The 19,376-nt window shown below is 42.3% G+C and overlaps 1 long non-coding RNA gene across 3 annotated transcripts in view; it reads left to right on the forward strand.

Annotated features, from left to right (window-relative positions):
• Window positions 1–19,376, forward strand: part of LOC100515693 (uncharacterized) — a 226,806-nt gene that overhangs the window by 188,773 nt on the left and 18,657 nt on the right. Inside the window, exons 9-10 of one of the 3 annotated variants that reach the window (XR_014831165.1) lie at window positions 8,158–8,213; window positions 11,354–11,393. This is a non-coding gene — a long non-coding RNA (uncharacterized LOC100515693). Of the gene's footprint in view, window positions 1–3,614; window positions 5,417–8,157; window positions 8,214–11,353; window positions 11,394–19,376 lie in introns of those variants that run through there. The other 2 variants (XR_014831161.1, XR_014831163.1) reach the window with 2 other exon arrangements.

A 19,376-nucleotide genomic window follows, 5' to 3' on the forward strand; every position in this document is an offset into this window, starting at 1 on the left:
AATTCTTGCTAAGGACAAGGTCACCTGGCATGACAATGTGAGTGAATGGCTGAACTAGGGTGGATTATGAGATGTTTGAAGGAGAGGAGGTCAAGAAGCTGAATGGCCAGTGTACAGGAAGATTCATCTATGTAGATATTGAAATCAGCAAGAATATAAATGGGCAGAGTGCTGGAAAATGTGACAGTGAGCCAGGAATAGGGGAAGTGATTCTGGAGTCAGTAGGTGGTTGCCAAAAAGAAAGTGGCCGATGATACAGTCCGATGTTACGAGTTTCTGAGAAGGTTGTTTTTATGGAGGAAGGTAGGGCAATGGTTTGGGACCAGCAATAAAAAAGCAAGGAGAACACCTACCCTGTTCCAGACCCTGTGATGCCAGTGATCTGGAAGAAGAAGCAGCCACCCTTATGGAGGACTGCAGAGGGAGCACTGTCCTCAGGGGAGAGCGGTTAGAATAAGAAGGTGATAGAGACACAAGGAAGAAGGAGAGTTCCTGACGATACATTGAGTTGCAGAGGCACAGAGGAAGAGTTTTGAGAGCTGGGGAATGATGAGAGATTGGGTCAATGAAGGAGATGTGAGATCTTTCAGGGATGAGAAGCTGGGGGATAAAGACCGGCCAGGACTGTCTAGCATCTAGTCACTGAGTTACATAGAGTGAGGTTAGTCCAGAGGACCTCAAGGAAGATACTGCCACTGGGACTGTGTTAGTGGATAGGGGAGCGTGGGTGTCTTGCCAGAAACACATGAAAATGTCTAAAGTGTGGAAATTTCTTCAGGACTGTGATAGAGGCAGGGAGCCTGGGGCGGGGGTGCCCCCCACTCCAATCTACTGAAATATCAACCCAAGGAAAAGCTAGGTTGGCTCCATTCAAACTCTGTTTCTGTATGTCAACCACATCCCTCTCTTATGCTTTTCCAGAACCACAGCCAAAAGCATTCAGAGTCTGCCAGCTGTTACATAATACTCACTATTCTTTGTATGTGTCATTATCCATCAAACCCATTGAAATTATACCCACTGGCCAAAGACCTTGGGCCTATATTCAAAACCAAAAAAAAAAAAAAAAACAACCCCAAGAATAAAGCAAGCAGAAGACCATTCATATGGAAGCTTGTCCTAAGGGTAGGGAGCCCATGCTATGGGAGAAGGAAGGGAATTATTCCACCCAAGCATGGATTACAGGCTGGAGGTCCAGAGTGAAGGAGATGGTTGCAGAATCAGTCAGATCCCTTTGGCTGTCCTTAGCACGCCTCATGAGGGGTTTGGCACAAGGGCTTTGACCTTGGCAGGTCCTTCAACCCTGAAGGGCCCAGAGAAATTGCATCATTCATTAGTGTACAACCCTTCTAGAGGGTTGATTTTCAAAAAGTAATAATAATACGTGGACAAAGGTTAGAAAGTAGCCTCATAATTCCCACCGCTCTCATCAAAAGTGGCCATTATTAATCACATGTCATAATTCCTTCCAGAGGGAGTAAAATTGTGAGGCTGTACACTGGTACAAGCTTAAAATCTGACCATTGTCCCTATTTTAATTCAATGAAAGCAATACCTCTTGAGTGTTTTTATGGAGGAAGGTAGGGCAATAGTTTGGGACCAGCAATAAGGGTCCCAGAGAGGTTTAACCAGAGAGATAGGAAAAACAACAACAAAAACAACAACAACAACAAAACGGCTACACTTTCGTTGTCTTCATGAATCTTATAAGAGAGATAGATAAGTCAGTGGATACCTATAATATAGAGAAGAATGTTGCCCCACTTGGGGATCTACCAGAAGCAGATTCTGATGCCAAGGTTCAAGTGCAAGTAGATGGGAGGTGAAGGAATGGTTGACAGGGGTGGGAAAGCAAGACAAGGAAGGGAGGGTAGCCCCTAAAGCCAGCAGCCCCTGTGGGTGGCCCAGCTGATTCCCAGTGGGGAAATGCTGAAGGCCACTATTACACAGGTGCCTCAGGGCGGTCCTACCCAAGGGGACAAGGAATTGAAGTATTTGTACATCTTCTGTTAGTCATTGGTTGAGGGCTGTGGGAATTCCTCTGTCCTCTCAGCCTATAGCACGGGCAGAAGAAATCCAGTGAAGTGACAAGAAAAATCTCTTAGGAATAAAAAAATTATATTGTGGCAGTTGGAAATCATAACTGAAGTAAAGGTGAGGAGATTTGGGGGGTATGAATTGCACCTGTTACAATAATAATAACTCAGTAAATATGCAAATAACATATAACTGAGAGATAGAACAAAGACACCATCATTCTTTTTTATTAAAGTATAGTTGACCTATAATGTTGTGCCAATTTCTGCTGTACAGCAAAGTGACTCAGTCATATACATATATATATATAGTCTATCGTGGTCTATCCCGGGATATTGGATGTAGTTCCCTGTTACACAGCAGACCTCATTGCTTATCCATTCTAAATGGAATAGTTTGCACCTACCAACCCCAAATTCCCAGTTCATCCCACTCTCTCCCCCCTCCCCCTTGGCAACCACAAGTCAGTTCTCTGTGTCTGTGAGTCTGTTTCTGTTTTGTAAATAGGCTCATTTGTGCCATATTGTAGATTCCACCTATAAGTGATATCATATGGTATTTGAAAGAGACCGTAAGTCTTGCTGTGGTTTTAGAGAAGGCTTTCCAGGTGAGGAGACTATTGAGCTGGACCCCAGAGTAATGAAAGTTTGTCATTCCTAGTTGGATCTCTTCTGTGTTTGAATACTCTTTCTGTGTGGAGGGACTTCCCGACTTTATAAGTCTGTGTTTCCTTATGGTAGAAGCCAAAACCTTTTTTTCCCAGCTTCCCTTGCAGCTGCAGAGTAGACATGTGACTCAGGTTCTGCCAGTCCAATATACCCATGGCAAGAGTTGACTCAGAGGCTCATGATGCAAATAAGGCATCAGTTTGGCTGGTCTTGATGAGGGTGGTGGCAGATACCCAGCTGCAAGAGAAGGTCTAGCACCCCCTAGTGTCGAGATGGAAAGTGTGCTCTCTGTGTCTGGCTGCCTCAGTATTGTCTACCCTGGACCAGTCCTTCAGAGTAGCCTTCAAGTCAGGTGCTCTGGCCCTTCTAAGGTTTCTGTGAAATCATCTGATAGTCTTTATAAATTAAGGTCTGCTAAAACAAACTAGCATGGTTTCTGTTATTTGCAACAAAAACCTTGATATGGTTTAAGTTTTTTTTTTTTTTTTGGCTTTTTATGGCTGCACCTGTGGCATATGGAGGTTCCTAGGCTAGGGGTCGAATAGGAGCTGTAGCTGTTGGCCTACGCCACAGCCACAGCAATGCAGGTTCCGAGCCACATCTGTGACCTACACCACAACTCATGGCAACACTGGATCCTCAACCCACTGAGTGAGGCCAGGGATCGAACCTGCAACCTCATGGTTCCTAGTTGGACTCGTTTCCACTGAGCTACAACAGGAACTTCCTAATTTTTTTTTTAAGTTTGTACAGGCAGAGAATCATGGGCAAGGAATCCCAAGGTCAGGGAACAGCGCAAGCACCAACAAACAAGTGTGAAAACCCAAAGTGTGTTGTTAGAAATATTAGCTTGTTGGTGTGACTGAGGAAAAAAGGAACCCAGAACTAAGTGTTGGATGGTTCACCCAGGTTCCTGGAAGAGAGAAACACTGAAACTGAAGCCACATCTTGAGGAATAGTGGTGCATGGCAGAATTGGATACTAACTGTGACGAGAAAGAGAAAAGTGGTATGAGTGGATTTTGTGGCTTCACCTTGAGCGGAATTGGCAACCAAAAGTAGAGTAATGATGAGCTGGAAGATGAAGGTGGGGAGCAGCCTGGACTGGGCTTCATCACCCTTCAGACCTCAGTGTGAAATCTGTGACTACCTATCATCCGTAACCCCTTGTATGTTTTATTCAACCTTCTCAAGGCTCAATTTCCTTATCTTTAAAAACAGGAATAGTAGGAGTTCCCTCCTGGCTCAGAGTGTTAAGGATCCAGCATAGTCATTGCTGTGGCTCTGGTACAGCTCTGGCTCAGGTTTGATTCCTCGCCCCAGGGAACTTCCACATGCTGTGGGTGCAGCCCAAACAAAAACAAACCCCAAAACACCAGGAATAATAAAGCCTACTGTCCTAGCCTAATCAGTTTAAGCATTCCAGGGACAAACCCGTATGCCAACAGAAGCATATTTATTGGTCCATTACCGAAAGGGAGATCACGCTAGAGAGCCATGGAATTGCCCAGCAAACAAAGGAAAAGAGATTTATTATAGGGTTTGGGGGAAGGGTAGAGTTAAGTCACCTTTAACTGAGGTAGTATTTTGACAGGTTCAAATAAGTCACCAGCAAGCCTGGACTGAAAAGTGGACCCAGCATCCTATTTCCTTGGCAACTATTAAGATGGATCTGAAATGCTGGGTCCAGATACCTCTTCTCTCAAGCGCTGCACCTGGGTTGGAGATCAAAACTTCTCTTCTGTGTCAGAGTCCTTTAAGTCCTCTGGGCAAGTGCGAGATGTTTCATTCTTAACCAGTCTCGTTTCAAACAGTGAAGTTTCTCATTGAATAAACAAACAGCAGTCATTCAAAGAAAAGGGTTATGATACTTTGATGTTGAAACATGTCCCTGGAAGAAATACTGCTTTCTGTTAACTCTACAACTAGCTATGTGAGCATGTGTGTGCGCGTGTGCATGTACGTGTGCGTGTGTATGTGTGTGTGTGTGTGTGTGTGTGTGTGTTTCCAGTCAGAAGAAAGGCAGAGCTCATTCTTATCCTCCAAGTTAATTTTTATTTCTCAGCTTCCCCTGTTGGCCAAGGAATAACAAGATTAGCCTGCAGGATATTATTCTGTGAAATCCAGATCTTCGCCATTGCCCAGCGTCCACTGATTATGTGACTCTTTGGAGAGGTGGAACTTAATCAGTCCTTTATATTTTTTCATTATAATATGAGCTGTTGAGCCATTCGACATGACAATGGCTTTATTGTAGCACTTAAGACTTTATAGATCGCAAGTTGGAGCAGTGTGACACAGACAAATATGAAGAGAAATACTTGATCAGTTTGTGATATACTTGATTTCAAGTTCATGTGGCTAACATCATATGTAAGTAACAATTTCAGTCACATAAACTTTGTCATCACAGTTTTTGTTAGTAGCTGAACATTCACTTTCGACTATATTGAAGTATTTCAGGTGTAATTTAGAGTAAAACTCTCCTGTGTGCTTTGCATATTGAAATGATATCCGCAAGTTGAGATTTACATGTATATTTATTTTTCCAAAAATAAAATGCAACAATAATTAATGGGATTACATGGGTGTATACAACAGTTTACCAAGCTGTGAACTTTTTTAAATAGCATTTTGTATTATCTATTATTAAGATAAGACACTTTACGTTTGCTACATCTCAATTAAAAGGTTTTTTTAAGTAAAGAAAAACAATTAAATAATGTCATTGAGGATAAAATTCCTTGCCCAAGGTTATAGAGTTTTCTTGTATGAAAAAAATGCAGCAAAAAAATTTACTGTGAGACTAATTGTGAAAACGTTCTTAGTTTTGAAAGTTCTGTACTGTGTACATGAAAGTAGTAACAAAAACACTCAAGAACTTTCAAAGATAAGAAAATAAGGAACTAGGTTGGCAAAACATTCAAACTTTAAGAAAGAGTATGGTAGGGAAGTGATTGAGTTATGATCTGAACCCAGGTTGTCTGAATTCATAGCCTACACAGTCAGCCATGAAGTTGTATTAAATAAATACAAAATATGTAATTCACTACCTCGCTGACTGTGAATATCTTAAACATAGTCATTCTTTTAGAAAAGTTGACTTGCCAGTGTTATGAGCATAAGACGATAGCCCAAATTCATTAGAAGGGCTTAAAAAAAAATTAAGATCCTACATTCAATAAAGAAAATCTGAAAGGGAAGCTTGACATTTCTCAAGATTTTTATGATCCCCAAAGGAAGAAATAACTGAGTGGAGAGATGAGTGGCCTGAAGTACTTGAAGGTTCCCCAAATGCCAAGTCAGGAAATATTACATCCCAGCCTACAGCTGGTAGGTCACAAAACACCACCGCTCCTGCAGGGACACATTCTTGTGGTCAGGAAGAGACAGCATTTTGATCTACTCAGTGTCTTTTTTGCTGAATCTGAAGTTGAGAAAGTGCATTTTTCCCTAGTGGCATTCTTTACAATCTACTAGAAAGTTGAGAGTCTGTCAGGGCAAATTAGATTCCCTTGAGTCACATCCCCACCCAACCGATGTCCATTATCATCCAGTCTTCTCCAATGCCACACATCCAAGATTTAAGGGTCCTGGAGTTAAGGACCACTGACTGGAAGCTCTGAGCAGGGTCCCACCAGTGGCAAGATAAATTAATAGAACATGCTACCACTTGCAACATCCTATACGTCTCCTCAGAATGAGCGTTTGGAACAAAGGCTCCACTGCGTGCAGCTCTTATCAAACTCACTCACTCCTCCATCAGGTGGTTCATGGAGTTGTTATGCTGGGTCTTCTACATAGAGAGCTCCCTAAACACAGGTCCTGTCTTCTAGACCAGGGGCTACATACAGCTTCTCAGGGTGGCATGTTGGTTGACTCTTCTTTCAACCTTAAGTGTAAAGGGGCCAGGCTGTGCATAGAGGACAAGATGAATCCTGAAGACTCAGACTCCACTAGAGGGCGCTGCAGAATGAGTTGGCTGCTGTCCTACACAAGGAAGGGACACATTCCAAAGAAACACCTCCTGCATCAGCCAACTTCAGAGCCGAAGAAAGGGGTACACTGAGGGGAGCCTCACCACTATCGTTTGTGGGCTCTGGGCACGAGAACAAATGGAGGCCTGCGCAGAGTCTGATCAGTTTAACCAATAGCACGAAATTGCAAGATTTTATTTAACCTATTTGAGTTGTGCTGTTGGTAAGAAGAATTTTCTTCCTCAATTTAATTTTTTGATCAGTAACTACTTTATCACCAAATAAAATGGCTAAATTGAAATTAAAAAAAAAAACACTTCGCAATCATGCTAGCAAGGATGCAGAGCAAGGGAACTCACATCCATTGCTGACGAATGTGCAAAATGGCACAGCCAATTTGGAAAACACTTTGGCAGTTTCTTTCATAGTTAAAATTACTTTTACCCTATGACCCAGAAGTCCATTCCTAGGTGTTTACACACGAGAAGTGAAAATACAGTCGCACAAAGACCTGTAGAAGAAGGTTTATGGCAGCTTTATTCATAATCTCCCAAACTGGAAACAACTCAAATGTCCATCAACAGATGAATGGATAAACAAATTGTATAGTGACTGCATATAATGGAATAATGTTCAGAATAAAAGGGAAAGATCTATTGATACTTGAAACAACATGAATGACTCTCTAAAGGATTAGGCTGAGTGCAAGAAGCCAGACATAAAAGACTATATACTGTATGAATTTTATTTACATCACATCCTAAAAAAGACAAAACGATAAGTACAGACATCAGATCAGGAGTCCCCCTCGTGGCTCAGTGGTTAATGAACCCAACTAGTATCGATGAGGTTATAGATTTAGTCCCTGGCCTTGCTCAGTGGGTTAAGGAGCTGGCATTGCCTCGAGCTGTGGTGTAGGTCACAGACGTGGCGGCTCAGAACTCGTGTTGCTCTGGCTCTGGCGCAGGCTGGCGGCTACAGCTCAGATTAGACTCCTAGCCTGGGAACCTCCATATGCCGCAGATGTGGCCCTCAAAAAAAAAAGACAAAAAGACCAAAAAAAAAAAAAAAAGAAAGAAATCAGATCAAAGCTTGCCAAGGGCTGAGGGCTGGGAGAGGAGTGGGAAGGGGATTGACTACAAAGGGGTGTCTGTAGAACTTTTTGGGTTGATAGAAATATTCTACCTCTTAATTACAGTCACGATTATATAACAGTATACATTTCGTCAAAACACATAAAACTGAACAGCTGGGAAAGGAGGCTGCTACTATATGTAATGATACCTCAAAAACCTGACTCAAAAAGAATTTGTAATGTCCTATTTGCAAATTTTATGTGGGTCATACCCAACAGAAGTCTGCTGGCTTTCCTTTTTAATAGTTTTTAAAAATTTAAGCAGGCTATTTCTTTGAAGATTTACTTATTTTTCCTTTCTAGCTCTTTCTCTCTTCTGAACGCTACATTTGTATTTTCAGTTTCTATCACTGTTGCATATTGTACTCATTCGCAATGACCTGAAGGACAAAAATTTGTAAGTAATATTCAACATTTATAAAATTTAAACTTATTTTCATCAAATTATGTAAATTAAATTCAAAAAAGTTGGAAAAGTAAAAATGACTTTTCCTAAAATTTCCAAAGAAACTATTTTTCTTCTGAAGTATTCAAAATTATCTATTAAAATTGCGACATAAGGAGTTCCCGTCGTGGCGCAGTGGTTAACGAATCCGACAAGGAACCATGAGGTTGCGGGTTCGGTCCCTGCCCTTGCTCAGTGGGCTAACGATCCGGCGTTGCCGTGAGCTGTGGTGTAGGTTGCAGACGCGGCTCGGATCCTGCGTTGCTGTGGCTCTGGTGTAGGCCGGTGGCTACAGCTCCGATTCGACCCCTAGCCTGGGAACCTCCATATGCTGAGGGAGTGGCCCAAGAAATAGCAAAAAGACAAAAAAAAAAAAAAAAAAAAAAAAATTGCAAGATAAAAGATAAATTATAGTTGAACTATCAACTTCCATTTATTTATTTATTTGTTTATTGCTTTTTAGGGCCACACCCACGCAATATAGAGGTTCCCAGGCTAGGGGTCAAATCGGAGCTGCAGTTGCTGGCCTACACCAGAGCCACAGCAATGCAGGACCCGAGCTGAGTCTATTACCTACAGCACAGCTCATGGCAATGCTGGATCCTTAACCCACTGAGCAAGGCCAGGGATCAAACCTGTGTCCTCTTGGATGCTAGTCAGGTTCATTAACCCCTGAGCCACAACGGGAACTCCTGAACTATCAACATTTAGAATGAAAAGTGTTATTTAAATAAAGGTGAAACTCTTCACTTAATTTTCAGATTTTAAATAAATCTTATTAAATATTTTTATGAAAGCAAGCCTTTGCTCTTCTGGAGTTCAGTGTTCAACTAGCTAAGAAAAAGAATCACTATTAAACTTCACATGTGCCTTGTCTGTACTGACATAAATACAGCTTTGAGTCATACGAATTCCTTGATGTTGCAAAGTGTTCTCAATCACCATTTACAAGTACGGCCAACATCATGCTACTTTACGAATATCTTCAGAACCACTAATTGGAGCATGAATAAGAGCAAGAAAATGCATGTTCAGTGCTACTGGGAAACAAGTATATCCTTTGCATTCATGCTTTCAGGGTGGGGAGACGGGAGGCCTCCCAAACAAGCTCCAGGACCATAGAAAGTTGACTCTGCCTTAAAAATCCTCACATATGCCTCAGGGGATGAGTATTCTCTGAAATATCGGTGTATAGAGAGCCTAGATGTGGAGACTCATGCATAAAACAAAGGGGGGAAAACATTCCACCAAGACTCATGTTCACATTGAATTAGAGGATATTGTAGTTTGGGATAGAGAGACAGACAAATATAAATATGTAATTTGTATTTTCCAAATACTTACAAGCATTTTTTTTAGGGCCACACTCATGGCATATGGACATTTCCAGGTTAGGGGTCGAATTGGAGCCACAGCAACACCGGATCTGAGCCACGTCTACGACCTACACCACAGCTCATAGCAACGCCGGATCCTTAACCCACTGAGGCCAGGGATCAAACCTGTGTCCTCATGGATGCTAGTCGGGTTTGTTAACCACTGAGCCACAACGGGAACTCCTCTATGTGTCATTTCAATATACTGGAGTAGGGAATTTCTGTTGTGGCACAGTGGAAACGAATCCAACTAGGAACGGTGAGGTTGAGGTTCGATCCCTGGCCTCGCTCAGTGGGTTAAGGATCTGGCATCGCCATGAGCTGTGGTGTAAGTTGCAGACACGGCTCGGATCTGGCATTGCTGTGGCTGTAGTGTAAGCCAGAAGCTACAGCTCTGATTCGACCCCAGCCTGGGAACCTGCATATGCCATGGGTGTGGTCCTAAAAAGCAAAAAAATAAAATAAAATAAAGAATAATATACTGGAGTAGGATTCACTCTTGCTGGATTTCCCTTTCCCCATAAATTAATGACTATTAAACAGGCCGCACACCCTTTATTTATTTTTAAGCTGTGTGACTCCTTAGAGCCTTTAACATGCTAATATATAATCAGAACCACAGAAACCTTATTTATTTTTTTTTTTTTGAGCACAGATTAGCATTTCCTGGAACTAGTGTTTCCAGCACATAGTTTGGGAAATGCTGTGGGGTCATCATTCTGCCTTTTATTCAGAAGCTGCAAGACCAAATTACATGCTGCAGAAGAAAATGCTACAAAGCTGGGTGGGGAAACAAGAGCATATAGGGTCAAATTTGCCTGGTGTGAGCCTGCTTCTATTTCTCCAAGGAACATCTCTCCTGCATTTCCTGCTTCTCCACAGGACTTTGAAATAGAAACAGCACTCCTGGGTTATTAAAACATGCAAAGAGATTATACAAATATCTTTTGGTGGTCAAGATCCTTGGGGGGGAAGCAAGGAATCCACACAGACTTTCCAGCAGAGCTCATTTTTATGAAGTGTGTATGGGAAAGTGTCTAGAAATGCAGTTCCCATTCTTTTTCTGATTGTGAGATTGAAACGGTGCCATTCGTTTATTCATTCAACAAATGTGTATTTGTTGAATATTATTACTATGTGTATTCGTTGACCTATTCAACATAATATTCAACATATTTAGCAAGGACCTGCCACATGTCAAACTGTGTTCTTGGGGCTGGGAATACATCCAGTTAATAAAACAGATAAAAAGTCTTGCTCAGGTGGAGCTTATTATCTAGGGGGGAAAGACAAATATTAACCAAAATAAATAAGTCACCTGCATAGCATATTAGAAGATTAGAAGTGCTACATAAAAAATATAAAGCAGGAAGAAGGGCTAGGGAGAGCCAGGGTTCCAAATATGACACAATGGCCCAAAAGACCTCAACAAAAAGCACAGACTTGAAGGAAATGAAAGAGCTGCATGGATGTCTGGGGAAGCAACGCCAGCAGAGTAAATTGCAAAGCCTTGGAGGCAGTGCTGAAACTGGAGGCTTGAAGATTTGCAGGAAATCTAGTGTGTCTGGAAGAAAATGAGCAGAAAGAGAATGGCAGTAGTTTTTTTAAAAGTTTTTTATTTTATTGAAGAATAGCTAATTTACAATGTTTCAGGTGTACAGCAAAGTGATTCAGATATAGATATATAATCTTTTTTCCAATTCCTTTTCTTTATAGGTTATGAGAAGATATTAAATATAGTTCCCTGTGCTATACAGTAAGTCCTTGTTTTATTTATTTAATTTTCTTTTATTTTTTTGCTCTTTAGGGCTGCACCCACGGCATATGGAAGCTCCCAGGCTATGGGTCGAATCAAAGCTGCAGCTGCCGGCCCACACCACAGCCACAGCAACGCAGGAACCAAGCCACATCTGTGACCTACACCACCACTCACAGCAACACCAAATCCTTAACCCACTGAGCAAAGCCAGGGATCGAACCTGCATCCTCTCGGATACCAGTTGGGTTTGTTAACCACTGAGCCACGACAGTAACTCTTGTTTTATTTTAAAAGTATGACTTTGTTAATCCCAAACTCCTAATTTATCCCCCTATCCCCTTTCCCCTTTAGTAACCATAAGTTTATTTTCTGTGTTTGTGAGTTTATTTATTTTTTAATTTTTAAATTTTTTGTCTTTTGTCTCTCCAGGGCTGCACCCGTGGCACATGGAGGTTCCCAGGCTAGGGGTCCAATCGGAGCTGCAGCTGCTGACCTACACCACAGTCACAGCAACTCCAGATCCAAGCCATGTCTGCAGCTTATACCACAGCTCATGACAATGCTGGATCCTTAACCCACTGAGTGAGGCCAGGGATCGAACCCGCAACCTCATGGTTCCTAGTCGGATTCATTAACCACTGCGCCATGACGGGAACTCCTTAAACAGTTTTATAAATAATTTCATTCGTACCCTTTTTTAGATTCCACATATAAGTGATATCATATGATATTCGTCTTTGTCTGACTTACTTCACTTAGTATGATCATCTTTAGATCCACCCATGTTGCTGCAAATGGCATTATTTCATTCTTTTTATTGCTGAGTAATATTCCATCATATATATAATATATATTTTATATGTATATAATTCCACATCTTCTTTATTCATTCATCTGTCAAAGGACATTGTTTCCATGTTTTGGCTTTTGTGAATAGTGCTGCTATGAACACTGGGGTGCACATATGTCTTCAAATTAGAGTTTTTATCTTTTCCAGATGTATGCTCAGGAGTAGGATTGCTGTATCGTATGGTTGGTCTATTTTTTGTTTTTGAAGGAAACTCCATACTGTTCTCCATAGTGGCTGTACCAATTTACATTCCACTAACAGTGTAGGAGGGTCCCAGAACAGCAGGAATTAAAGTCAGAGAAGCAGTGGGGAGTTGAGAGGGCAGAGAGAGAAATGGGACCACAGGCACTGAGGAGAAACCTGATGGATAGGATATTTTTGTAGGATCCCTCTGGCTGCTGCACGGCAAGTGGACAGAATCCAGCAAGGGGGGAATGTGGGAAGCCAGATCCTCACATAACAGACCAGGAAAAAAAAAACACACATAAAAAACTCTCATTGTAAAAATTTCACATTTTCTATAAACATTTTTTACATCTATTATCTCTTTTGATCTGCATGCCACCATATACCTCTTTTTTTGGGGGGTGGGGGCCATGCCGGCAGCATGCAGAAGTTCCCAGGGCCAGGAGTCGAACCTGTGCCAGAATAGTGACCTGAGCCACAGAAGTTACAATGCTCGATTCTTAACCCATTGTGCCACCAGGGAACTCCACCACCAGCTTCTTAATGCCTGTCCTTTTTTTTTTTGCTTTTTTTGCTTTTCAGGCAGCACCTGTGGCATATGGAAACTCCCAGCCTAGAGGATGAATCGGAGCTGCAGCTGGCCTACGCCACAGCCACAGCAACTAGGATCCAAGCCACATCTGTGACCTACACCACAGCTCACAGCAACACTGGATCCTTAACCCCTTGAGTGGGGCCAGGGGTCAAACCTGCATCCTTGCAAATACTAGTTGGGTTCTTAACTCACTGAGCCACAATGGGAACTCCATTACACTTATCTTATAGCTGAGAAAATTGACCTGAGCATCTTGCCCAACAACATGCAATTCTTATGTGAAAGACTCAAGAACCAGTTGTAGAGTCAGGGATGCTGCCTGTGAATTGAGAACTCTTGTCTCTACACTAGAGTTTGCCAGTTCCAAAGGTCAAACCAAAGGCTTCTGAAGTGCCAAGTGACAGAGTTCCCGTCTTGGCTCAGAGGTTAACAAACCCAACTAGTATCCATGAGGATGCCTCTTGGATCCCTGGCCTCGCTCAGTGGGTCAAGGATCCGGCATTGCCACGGCCTGTGGTGTAGGTTGCAGACGGGCTTGGATCCTGCTTTGCTGTGACTGTGGTGTAGGCCAGCAGCTGCAGCTTCGATTGGACTCCTAGCCTGGGAGCCTCCATATGCTATGGGCGCGGCCCTAGAGAGACTAAATAAATAAGTAAATAAAGCTCTAAGTGTCTGGAGAAATGCTAAAGGTCAAGTGTGATAAATATGTAAGAGGAGGTGAGACTTTAGCAGAGTTATTGTTTTTCTTTTTTTTTTTAAATAAAATTTGAAGCAAAATACACATATAGAAAAATACTCAAGCCCAGGCAGAGATTTTAAAGGAAACTTTGATGTTTCCAAACTGACCACTGGCTTGAAGAGCTTTGAGAGCACACGCCAAAACGAGGGTAATAAATTCTTGGAAAGATATTCTTTTAGGTACACATGAAACCGCTCATTAATTCTGTGCCTGGCTTTCCAGAGTTGGAGATTATACACTGCTCCGCACACTACAAAAATAACTGCCTTGGGACATTTCTTGCATGTCAACGGCAAGTTCAACCCAAACCTTGCTATTACTGTTAGGATTGAATAGCCAAGTGATGGAATAGTTGGGCTGCATTTAAAGGAAATCTCAAGGGTTAATTTTCCAAAAAGAGATTTTTAGAGCTATGAAACTCTGGCCCTTTACTGTTTGGCTTTGGTTTTTGGTTTGGGGTTTTTTTTTTTTTTTTTTTTTTTTGGATAATAACTTTACTCTGAGATGTCCATAATGTGTACAGGGAAGTATGGCACCTATTCTTGGGAACAAACCCCCCCCCTGCAGCCAAGTAACTGAAGAGGAAAAATGGCTAAATTTCTTCTTCTAATTCTCCTTCTCCTCTTCCTCTCCAACCCCATGTCCATCTCCATCTTCAGCGCCATCTCCTTCTTCATCTTCTCCAACCACATCTCTGTCTCCAACTCTATCTCTTTCTCTGTCTCCATCTCTCCTCCCAGGACTAAGGGTCATAAGCAATCTTTATTTTGACTCGAGTGCATCACAAAACAGCAGGATGGAAGCAAGCCGGAAACTTGTCAATCCTAGGATGACAGCTGAGACTGCTCCAGTTTACAGAGCATATTTTCTGTCCTCTGGCTGATGTGAAACAAGTCATCCAGTGGCACACAGACCAGACAGCAGGGAGAGTTAAGGTGCTCTCGTCAGCTTCCTCTTTCTACAGGTAACATCAGGACAGGTTAATGAAGCATTCAGGGTTACCCAAGTGGTTAGAAAGAAATCAGGGATAGAACTCAGATCTCAGGGCTCCAAGCCTTGAGCTCTTTTCTTTCAACTGCGCTGCCCCCCTTAAAAGCACCCACTCATCTTCACATAGCCCAGGAGGTTGTGGCAAGCAGAATACGAGAACATAAAAATAAAAATAGCCATAATCAAGAACTGACATGGCATTATAGCATAATTGGTATTATTATGACAGCAGTGAGGATGAGGATGAGGGTAGCTGTTGTTATGATTATTATTATGATAGTTATTGAGTACTTTGTATACATTAGGCAATATTCTGGGAGCTTCACATATATGAACTCATCAAACCTTCACGATGATCCTACTGGCACCATTATTATCCCCCTTCTATGGATGAGAAACCTGAAGCACAGAGAGGTTCAGTGACATGGTTCAATGTCACCCACTAGAAAAGAAAAAAAATAAAGCAAATGACTCTGAGCATTCTTACTTTAGGGGCAGAGAGATGGGATATCAAAGTTGGTCCATAAGATGTGAGCCCTTTATGGTCCATCCACCCAATGGACTACTACACAGTCATATAGAAAGATGAAGGTGATCTCTATGTAGTGATGAAGAGTGATGTCCAGGGCATATTGTCGATTAATCAGGGTCCAAGCAAGAAACAAATATCTGCATAGTAAACAGAAAAGTTAATATCACTGATTGTAAAATCTTGAATAAAAAATGTCCATAGGTTCATACTGACATTCAGAAAGATGATATAGAATGAAAAAAAAAGAAAGAAGAGGAGTTCCCGTCATGGTTCAGTGGTTAATGAATCTGACTAGGAAACATGAGGTTGAGGGTTCGATCCCTGGCCTCACTCAGTGGGTTAAGGATCCGGCATTGCCATGAGCTGTGGTGTAGGTCGCAGACACGGCTCAGATCTGGCATTGCTGTAGCTCTGGCGTAGGCTGGCAGCTACAGCTCTGATTCGACCCCTAGCCTGGGAACCTCCATATGCCACAGGAGCAGCCCTAGAAATGGCAAAAAGACAAAAAAAAAAAAAAAAAAAAGAAAGAAAGAAGAAAAAATTCACTTGCCAGTCTTTGGAGGTGACTATTCTACTAACCCATTATTCCAAGAGCTAGTCATTTAAAGGAAATAATTAAGCCTTTTTATCTTACCTACTAATCAAGAAGTAGTCATGAGTTTATCTACAGTTGATGAAGGAAAAGCTCTGTTGTCTAGAACAATTCTGATGATGAATTAGCAGAACTTTAACCTGAAGATAATCAAGTCTTAAGTCTAGCTTCCAGTTTACAGAAAATGCAAAACATAAAGGACCAAATTAAGCAACATGTGAGAAAGCAATTAGACAAATCCAGAAGGGAGGACATTCAATAAAATAACCGAATTCCTCTCTTCAGAGCAGCAATGCTATTTTTAAAAGAGGGAGGTTGTCCTAGAATAGAAAAGATTAACATTTACCCAGACACAATGTGTTAAGCTTGACTGAATTTTGATTTGACTGCAACATACATTTTTGGCAATTATGAAAATATGAATATGGACTGACATGACATGAAGCTCCATAGTCACTCTTAACATTCTTAGGTGTGAAAATGATACCGTCTTTGTGTAGAAGAATGTATTTTTAGGAGAAGCATTCTTAAGTGTTTAGGGGTGACGTGATAACGTCTACAGTGTACCTGCAAACACTCATACAGAGGTAAGCAAGTATAGCAAAATGTCAGGCAATGTTTGATTCAAATGGGCAGGAATAGGAGCATACACCATACTATTCATTCAACTTTCCACTATGTTTGAATGTCGTGATAATGAAACGATGTAAAAAAATACATACAGACCAAACAACATACAAGTCATAAGAACAAATACCTGCGTAGGAAGAGGAACACAAGTGCGGTGTGCAGCTGTAAGGAAAAAATAACCACCCAACCAAGGGAGGAGCCATGTATTGACAAAGATAATAGTGGGCAATGAGCGGAAGGTTATAACTGACTCAACTCTACACACCTCAATAAAGAAAAAAAAAAAAAAAAGACGGAGTTCCCATCATAGCACAGTGGAAACGAATCCGACTAGGAACGATGAGGTTGCGGGTTTGATCCCTGGCCTTGCTCAGGGTTAAGGATCTGGCGTTGCCGTGAGCTGTGGTGTAGGTTGCAGACGAGGCTCAGATCCTGTGTTGCTGTGGCTGTGGTGTAGGCCAGCCGCTGTAGCTGCGATTGGACCCCGAGCCTGGGAACTTCCATATGCTGTGGGTGTGGCCCTAAAAAAAAAAAAAAAAAAAAGACAATCCTCAATCAGCCCAGTGAGTCCCTTCCCCCACAGCTGGCAGAGCAGAGCCACACGAGGATGAGGGGTTTGGAGCCAGTGGACCCACTTGCGTGCAGCGACAGGGTGACTACCTAGAGCTCGTCTCGTGGCAAGTTGAGTCTGGATGCATTCAAATCTACTTGGCAATGCAGTTACCTCCCTTATGTAACGAAGGCCTCTTTGTCTGTGATTTACAGCTCCTCTCTGGATGTAAGATTGTTCCATAATCCCCAGGATTGTAACTAAACCCCCAAGGACGTATTTATTCACTTGGTTGTAGTCAAGCCCCACCCCCCCAAAATTCTCCATCTCCTCTGGGCATGAAACGAGGATTTCTTTCCTTTGTTTAAGGTGGATCTTCAGCTTCCAAGCATTCCGGGAGAACCCTTAGGTGTGGCCTCCCTGTTGAGCCAGGTAAAAAAAGAGATTAGGAAGATCCCTCAGGCTGCATCCCTGGTGGAGAAGGGAGGTACTGAAGTGCCTTGCCTGTGGGCCTTGGGAAAAGAGCCAGAATAAAATCTTGGCCAACTGATGCCAGGCCTTGATGACACAAAATCAAGAGAATATTGTCTTTTGGGAGGTCTGCAGAGCCATCCTGAGAAAAATAGGTTGAGAATTCGGAGAGGGTGGAAGCTTCCAGAGAGCGGAAAGCCCACCTTCTTATTGCCCAATGCTCAGTTCTGAGAACATGATTGGTGCTCAATACCTATGCGTCACCTGCGTACATGAATCAGTGAAGGATCGAACAATGAATAAGTGATTCCGACTGGAAAGGATAGGCCCATGGGTCCGAAAACCATGATGCTTTTTTTCTTAAACTGAATGAGGAAATGATTTGAATACTGGACAAGAAAAATAAAACATTGTGGTGGTATCTTTAGTTGCCCATGTGCTTTTGTGGGCTGCCACCATGTTTAAATCAACATAGTAAGTGGAAAGAATGTTGCCTGTGCAAGTGAGGAACATGTTCACTGACTAGAAACAAATTGTTCATTTGTGCTAGAAACCAAAATGTTACCTTACAGAGGTCCAAGGCCGAAGACTCTTAGAACCTCCTTAGACGGTTATCTAATATTTCTGCTCTCAGAGCAGCAATCCTCCATTCTGATTCTACCAACCACAAGGGTTTCCATTTCACCCCCAGAAGCATCAGAAAATTCTTTCCTAACTTCTCAAAACAAACGATTATTTTAATTTTAATTCACCAAATGCTTATAAAAACAAGGTGGTATTGGAGAAGGGACTGTTGGGAAATCAAAGACGCAATGATTATTCTCCAGAAAAGTTCAAAGCCCCTTGCTCGTCTGGACAGACAGTTGTTGCTGAGAATATCACACTCCCCAAAGCTAGAAAGAAAAAAGCAGAATGGTTTCAAAATTCTCCCCCAGTTTTTGTCCCATTCCCGCAGGGCTTCTACTGAGATTTTTTTTTCTTTTCTCTTCTCCATAGCACAAAGAGGTGAGTCTTGTTAGATGACAGAAGCTAAGTTTGTTGGGACTGGCACAAGGCAACATTTTCGCCTTGCCTGAATTTTTTTTTTTTTTTTGCTATGTTATTTATTTATTTATTTTGCTTATTTTAGGGCCTTGCCTGCTGTATATGGAGGTTCCCAGGCTAGAGGTCAAATCAGAGCGACAGATGCCAGTCTACACCACAGCCTCAGCAATATGGGATCCGAGCCACATCTGTGACCTACACCTCAGCTCACGGCAAAGCTGGATGCTCAACCCACTGAGCGAGGCCAGGGATAGAACCTTCCTCCTCATGGATCCTAGTCAGATTCGTTTCCGATGCTCCATCATGGGAACTGCCTGAATTCTTTTAAATAATTGAAAACATCATTCCGATGGCCAGTGCCACAAGGCACAACATAGTCAACTCGGGAAAAATCAAGGGTTGTGACCTGAAATTCAAACCTGGCCTAGGTAGCTGATCAAGAGAATTTGAACATTCTAACTTTGAGACAGTTGCTGAGTTTTAAAAAGGGGGCATTAGAGATTCTGAGTCGGCCGCATTCCATTTTTACCCACCTCTTTCTATACTAACAAGGGATACACCTGCCAGGCTCCCAAATTCCCTGGGCTTTTGCTTCAGGCTTCCTCCCAGAATCAGCTGGTCTTGACTCTGATCCCGCCAAATACAGACCCTATTACACCCCAGTTCCTTCCTAAACTTCCCCTGAGTGGGGCACCCATTCCCAGCCTCTGATTGTGATTGGGTTGGTCTAGTTCAAGTTCTGATTCTAACCCCCCAGGGCTGGGATGGCATCCAACTCTGGTCCCCACCTCTGTTCTTTTG

The sequence above is a fragment of the Sus scrofa genome, chromosome 16 (genome assembly GCF_054392235.1).
Source record: "Sus scrofa isolate SSC_HxYL_T2T_F1_AM1 chromosome 16, Sscrofa_HxYL_maternal_Yorkshire_Landrace_v2.0, whole genome shotgun sequence".
NCBI lineage: Eukaryota > Metazoa > Chordata > Mammalia > Artiodactyla > Suidae > Sus > Sus scrofa.